The sequence below is a fragment of the Protopterus annectens genome, chromosome 6.part0 (genome assembly GCF_019279795.1).
Source record: "Protopterus annectens isolate FY-2018-M chromosome 6.part0, PAN1.0, whole genome shotgun sequence".
NCBI classification, from domain to species: domain Eukaryota; kingdom Metazoa; phylum Chordata; order Ceratodontiformes; family Protopteridae; genus Protopterus; species Protopterus annectens.
Window position 1 is genome coordinate 1,789,602,941 of NC_056737.1, and position 7,500 is coordinate 1,789,610,440.

At 36.3% G+C, this 7,500-nt stretch overlaps 1 protein-coding gene across 3 annotated transcripts in view; it reads left to right on the forward strand.

Moving 5' to 3' along the window:
• The window catches only part of GULP1 (GULP PTB domain containing engulfment adaptor 1), a 4,195,041-nt gene that overhangs the window by 233,368 nt on the left and 3,954,173 nt on the right, over window positions 1-7,500 (forward strand). The gene's annotated exons all lie outside the window — the stretch shown is intronic.

Below are 7,500 nucleotides of genomic sequence, written 5' to 3' on the forward strand. Positions count from 1 at the left end.
TTACATTGCTAATTCATGACTATGACCTGATAGTGACTTCCAGGGAGGTAAAATAACTTTGCTATCCACATAGATGTAGCTTTAAGATTAGGCTAAAACTCATGGGTTACCTGTGGCAACCATCTCTCCAGGTGTCTTGCTGTGACAGTGGTTCAAAGAGTCATGCCTATACTTTTAGGTGGGCTTTAAGGATCTTCTGGAGACTCATTTCACTTACTTCATCTGCACTTGTAAAATACAGGTATACACGCGAGTATCACTGCACCTAACATATACCAGCCAGACCAAGTTGTAGATAATCAGGTTGTTTGTTTAAAAAAAATATCAAGAACATTTTTTTAGATTAGAATGGAATTGCTCAACATTCTATGTATTACATATCACTTTTTGACTAATTCTAGATAGATGTGTAGTGATTTTGTCAAAAATCACATACAACTCTGACATAGACAGTGATACATGTATCTGTAATGCTGTGGCAGGTCTGATTTAATCCTAAGAACTGGACTATGAAAGTGAGTAAAGTTAGAAAAGTACCATTACATTTTCTGAATGGTGAGAAAACCTGTAGGAAAATAGCATCCCTTTATTATATTTTCGTCCGGCACTCAACCTTAACAGTTGTTGGCTTTTTTGCAGTTTATTGAGCCATAATGCAGAGCAGGAAAAAGCTAGTCATTAATTAATTTACATTACTGAAAAGGGGAGTGTCCCTATCTCAATGTTGCTATGAGCTTGGAGTTGATTAATTTAGATGGGGTGCAACTTGCAAGAGGTGGGGCTTTTTGCACCAGGTCTAGGATTCTTGGCTTACTATGAATTAGTTCTGAAGAAGGCTGAATGTCACTTTAAGCAGTTTGTTTTATTTAAAATCACATTTGAGTTTTTTTCTGATATTAGTTATCCTAGAACATTGCTTTAAGTGCCCCTCAGCACAGCTGCATACTATTGTTGACAATTCTGATACTTTTTGGTTTGACCAAACTATAGTTATCTTTACTACAGACTGACACAGAATTAGCAACTTAGCATGAACATTATAGCACTGATAGGGAGATTCAATCTTAGTATCAGAAATTAATAACTGTTTTCTGTTTCACTGCATAAATGTAAACATATATCAGTGTTGTGGAAATACTAATGTGTCTGTTGAACAAAAGAGGTAAGGGTCATCTGGACTTGCAAAATCTAGACATAAGTAGTTTAAAGAAGTCACATTTGCTTTACATTTTAATAGTACTTCTGTTTATTTAGACATCTTTTTTCAGATAGACTTGTTTGTTTCCACCAGTTATTTAGCTGTGATAGAGATGGCATTTATCTGAAGAGAAGAATGTCGTCATCTCCCTGCTCAGTACCCTAACATTCTCTTCACTACTACTCACCCCTAGATTGCATACAGCAGGCTCCCAGAAATGCCACTGGAAGTACTTATAAAATGTATATTTTTAAATGAATAACTTTTGTGAGACTCCCCTCACTGGGCCACACTTCCCCTAAGGGAGCATGATCAAGGGATGCCCTCCCCCTCAGATAGGCATGGACATCCCTCCCTGATGTTCCATCAGTTTCCTAAGTGCTAATCAAACTTAGGGCTTTATCACTCTATGCCACCAGAGCAGTTTGTAGGAAGGAGCTTAAGTTTCAGGAAAGGTTAATTCTGGTCTGTAAAATTATTTCTAGTAAAACTCAAATCAACATGGGAGATGCGGAAGAACCAACCAATACAGGCCACCTCGTATGCAAATAAGTTTGGTAGTCCAAACCCTCCATTTTGCTCTTGCAGAAAGAGTTGCCATTGATTACTCCAAGGCATTCCTATTTATCATTTGATGTCATTGTATAAAGTTTGAAGATGTGACACTTAAGAGGTGCCTCAAAATATTATTTGCAGAAGATACATTTTTGTAACTTACAACTTGCTTAAAGGGGGAGCTTCTGATTTTGTCCACTAATCTTCTCACATCCATAATGGCATGAATTCTCAAATAGTTACATTCTGTTGACTCTGGAAGGGGTAGTTCTAAACTATTTTCCACTTGTGTTAGTTTGTGTGTATTTAGAGGGAAAACCTGCTGATTTCAGCAGGTTAAGCTGTAGCGCTGAGAACTGGGATATTTCCCTAAATATATTAGCAGTGCTACATTAATGTTTGGGTTTTAAACACCGTGCCAGTCATCTGCGTACCATGAAGAAAGTAGGTATTCATTTTTTTAAGATCAAAATACCCCTCTTCCTATGGCTTTGATATTTAGTGCATGCAACCAATGCAAATAAATGTGGGGATAGTGGGTACCCCTGTCTAGTACCTCCCATTTTATTAATTTCTTAGATAGAATCTGGTTGGGAAAGATTTGTGTTGAGGGATGTGTATATAACAATTTGCAGTACTCTCTAAACTCGGGTGGAAATGCATGGTTTCCATTCATGCCTAAACAAAATTCCATTGTTAAAGTTCAACAGAATCACTGTCCTGGATAGTGAGGACTCATTATATAATCTATGAAAATTTGGCTGCAACATAACCAGATCCAGGCCTCCCGGTCTTCCTTTTATGAATCACAAATGATTTGAAACAAGTGGCCCAGCGGGTAACATTGTCACCTCATAACAAGAGGCTCCCTGGTTCGATTCCCAGCTGGGATGTCTTCTGTGTAGAATATGCATGTCCTCCCTGTGTTCGTGTGTTTCCTATGGGTGTTCCTGTTTCCTGCTACATTCCAAAGACATGCAGTAGGCTGACTGGACACTAAGTTGGCCATAGGTATGAGTGTGCATGTGAGTGTGTAGTGTTGAAGTGCCATGGCAGGGCTAGCCACCTGGTGATGTAAATCTTGGCTCTAGGTGATTGTCATTGGTGATGTGACACTCCAACCCTGTTTGCAAAAATGGGGTAAAAGGGGTTGTGGATGGATAAAGTGGTTTGGACCCACTAGATTAGAAATAATTCTATCAGTCTATTTGCTAATATTTTGGCACAAATTTTGAGATTTACTTGCAGCACAAAAAAAAGTCTGTAACTATTAGGGTCTACTCCATTTCCAAAGCATAATGACCTTCACTTTCATTAATTCCAATGGAAATCTGCTTGTGCCATGTATTCAGACTTCTCAAATTATTATCATAAATCTAGAAGTGTTACCTTTGCTGTCAGGAAGTGTAATGACTGGCTACAGCACTGGATGAGGGCGAGGTTCTGGAATGGTAGGAGTGATGGTACAGAGGACAGTTATATACTATGAACAGGTATGATCTTAGCCCATAAGGGAATGTGGTACTTAGCACTGAGCTCAAAAGGTTCATCTATGACTGTCTCTTCTAATAGAAATGGAAGGAGGGGAGGAAAGCAGGCACTGATAGAGAAGCAGAAGACTGGAGTATATAATAAGGCAGTGTAGAGAAGTAAGCAATGGTGACTTGCAACATGGCTGATCCGTATTATCTTGCATTGTAGGGTGCCTGTATAGGGTGGGAGATATGGGAGGTTTGCAAGCAGGTAAAGGGAGTGGGCATTGCAGATATGAAAGTAACATGCAATGACAATAAGGGGGTGAGTTATAGTTGTACCTAGGTATAGGTTGTTCAAAAATGGCCAAGAAAGTATATGTAGAGGTGGTATAGCAATCTGTATAAAGAACGTTATGATATGTGAGGCAGAGAGGAGATGTGAGGGGGCATAATGATGCAGTGCAGCCGGCAGAGTCACAGCCTAGGCTAACTGCCATGGAAGTTAGGTTAGAGAAAGGAAGTAGAAATGGTAGATCAATGCCATGTTTTCTGCTATACATACTGACAGAGAAGGACAACAGACTGTAGGAGAGAACAGAGGAAGTGGGATATGAGGAAGAAGGTAATGCTCATATAGGGCATTTTATTTACAAGGAGCAGACTTAGAGAGTTTGACAGGGTACAAAAGAAGTGGAAGCTGGCTGAAATTTTTGACCACGAGGTGTTAAAGGTGCTGTAGGATTGTATCAGAATGAACAGAATTCTAAATGGGATATTTAGCCAAGGCAGTTGAAGTAATAGATGTCTAGGTGAAGGCACTGTAGCTAGACAGGATCATGCCACAGTGCAGTTTAGACATGGGGGGGTTTGCAGTATAAAGTAGTGGGATTTAGAGTCGTGTGTTGTGCCGATATGGGGATAGGGTCAAAGGTGACTTTGGCGATTGTTGCAAATTAAGGGAATAACTGCACTGGATTACTTACTCAAGGCTGTGGACAAGGGTTTCAGGAACATGTAATTAGGGTAGGCCAGTGTGGCATCATAGGAGTGTGAGACTAGCAACTAGATTAAAGGATAGAGCCTATCTGTAGTGGAAAGAAGGGGGGAAGCACAGACAGATATGCTAGTAGAAGAGTGGTAAGGGTAACAAAAATAGGGCTGTAAGGAGACTGGAAGTCTGAAAAAAAAATCTGGGAATGAATATTTTGCCTCACTGTTCACAAAGGAAAACAAGAGATAGGTGACATGTCAGGGAGGATGTTGTGTAAAGCAGAAAAGCAGTGGACAGGTAGCAGCACAGAGAAGGCGGATGAAAACAGGGAAATGGCTGCACCTGGAGGGTAAAAGACAGGATGAGATGGGATGTCCCAGAGTCTTTGGAAATCTTGCCACTGGGATGGCAAATACCCTGATGGAGATCTTAAGCAGATCACTTACCACAGCAGAAATGTTCTCAGAACTGGAGGACTGCGGGGGGCGTGGCCAAGGATGAACACAGGATAGCAGCAGATTTCTTCAGCTCCACCAATTTTATTACACTGACAGGAATTAATTACTTAAAACATTAATTTTTGAAGTAATTTTCTTTCTAAATATGTTTGTTTTATATAGTTCTTGAACTATATCTAAAAAAGAAAAGAAATTTTAACAATATTCCTGTCAGAAATCACTTTGGAAATTTTCCTGTCAGTTTATCAGTCTGAAATGAGTTCCAGTAAGACAAATTCTCAAGACTCCAGCATCAAGAAAGAACTTCAGTCTCTGATAACTATAATCCAGCAACTTACTGCTAAGATGGATAAAATGGATACTAAAATAGATACCTTCATAGAAAAAACTACAAAACAAATAGACTTGTTACATATAGACCTGCAACAACAGAAGATCCAGATGTCAGGCATAGAAGAAGCTGTGAATGACATGGAAAATAGAATCCAAGAAGAGGAAAACAACATTGAGTTTCTGCTGAAACAAAATACACATTTACAAACAAAGCTTGATGACCTGGAAAATAGATCTAGGCGCAATAACATCAGGATTTTTGGACTGCCAGAAAATATTGAAGGTAACAATATTACTTCTTTTTTAACAACATGGCTCCCTAAAACTTTAGACTTACCAGAAGCATTCTCTTTTGGTATCGTAAGAGCACATAGATCTATAGCTAATACTAACTCTAACAAAAACTATCCTAGATCAGTTATAGTTCGATTTCTATCATCTTTTGATAAAGAGATGGTTCTTAAATCTGCTTGGGCTAAAGCTCCTGTTAAGATTAATGAGACAACTGTGCGTTTTGACAATGACTATTCTTCCATGGTAATAGCTAAAAGAAATGTTTTTCTGCCACTAATAAGGGAGCTTAAAAAAGCACAGTTTAAAACATACCTTCTGTTTCCTGCCAAGCTTAAAATCTTCCTTCCTGATGGTCCTAAAATTTTTGATGACTTAGACTCTGCTTTACTGTTTATCAAAAAAAATAAGATTTTGGATAAAATAGAGGAAATGGAATGGGCTAGTCCTTCATTAAAGAGACTGGCAACTGAAACTTCGTGGAAGACGAAGAAGAGACTAAAAAACAAATGATTTGTTCTATGTTTTTTTTTCTCTCATCATTTTATTTCATTATTAATCTTTTTAAATATAGTTCCTGCATTTCCAGAAAGCCACAAATATTCTGAAAAAGATTTAATCAAAGTTATTGTCTGTCTGCAAAGAAATGTTTTGTTTAATAACCAGTCAAAATATCTGAAGAACTAATAACAAGCTATGATTCAATTTGTTTCTCTTTCTGAAAAAGAGAAGTAAGGTCAGTAATTTGATACATTTTTTTTCTTTCTCTTTTTTTTTCTTCTCCTTTTCTTCTATTCTTTGTTTAAACAATGACATTCTATTTAGATTATGTAGTGGGTAAAGGGTGGGGGAGGGCAGGGAGAGAAGAGTAATGAAAATATGATTAATAGAATAATAACATATTTATTCCTTGTAAAAAGTTTATATGTTCTTCAAATGCTATTCCTAATTATACTTTCTTGATTATACTGCTTATGCTTGTTTGTAAATAATCTGTCATGCTTTAATAATAATTAGAACTAAATAATAGTAAATAATATGTTTTATTTTTAACTCTATTAATATAAACAGTAAGTAATATTCCATTGTATATACTTCTTATAGCATTCTCTTACATTTTTTTTTATTTCTGCCATACACTCTTTTATTTTCTACTCTCTTTTTCTTTTCTTTATTAACATATAGAAATGCTTTTGATCATATAGACACAGTAAATAATAAGATTTGCATAAAAATTGAGTTGGGACAAAAATATTGAGTTTTATTACTTATTAATAACTTTGGGCTTAATTTCACTTGCATAGAGGCTGTAATAACCTGTAAAATACATTGTGAAGGTGTTGTCATGTTTAAATGCATTTACACTGCTAAATGAATGTTTGTCACTAGTTTTTAATAAGTTTCCCGCCAAAATGTTAAGGGAGACCATCTGGGATGTGGGCTGTCTCATGCACAGTGTCCATGAGCTACTTCAAAAGCTTCAACTCTCAGAATTCTCACAGAGAAGCTGAAAGCAGTCAGTCTAACCTTTGACCTAGATATCACACTGACACATCACAGATTCAGGAAGAACACTCTACCAGGAAATAGAACTGATGCAAATGCGACTATGTGAAGGAAAATGAACTCTAACATCTAAATGTGAGTTATTTTATATAATTACTTAAATATATATGTTATAATTCATAAAATATGTCAGTTATAATGAGTTTAAATGATGCAGTTTTCTTGTAGTAAGTAAATGTCTTATTTTAGAAGGCATAGAAAATGAAACATTTATTCAAGTGTTTTTGAAAATCTACTTAACAGCAGCATAATAATCTGTGTTAAAAACTTATGTTCCAAACATATACATTACTATAACTCATTTAATTCATCTGATTGACAAGCATAAATAATTTTATAACTCTATTCTGGAAGAAATTGTCATGTGATATATTTTAAAGCAGTAGTATAGCATGGTTGTAAAATCTGGTTACTAAAGTGTGTTTGCTGTGCATTATTTTGTATGAAGCAGACAGATTTATTGTAGGGACAGCAAGTAGGATAGTGCTCAGCAAAGACACAACTCAATGAGATCATATATATATATATATATATATATATATATATATATATATATGTGTGTGTGTGTGTGTGTGTGTGTGTGTGTGTGTGTGTATGTATATAATATATATATATATATATATATATATATAT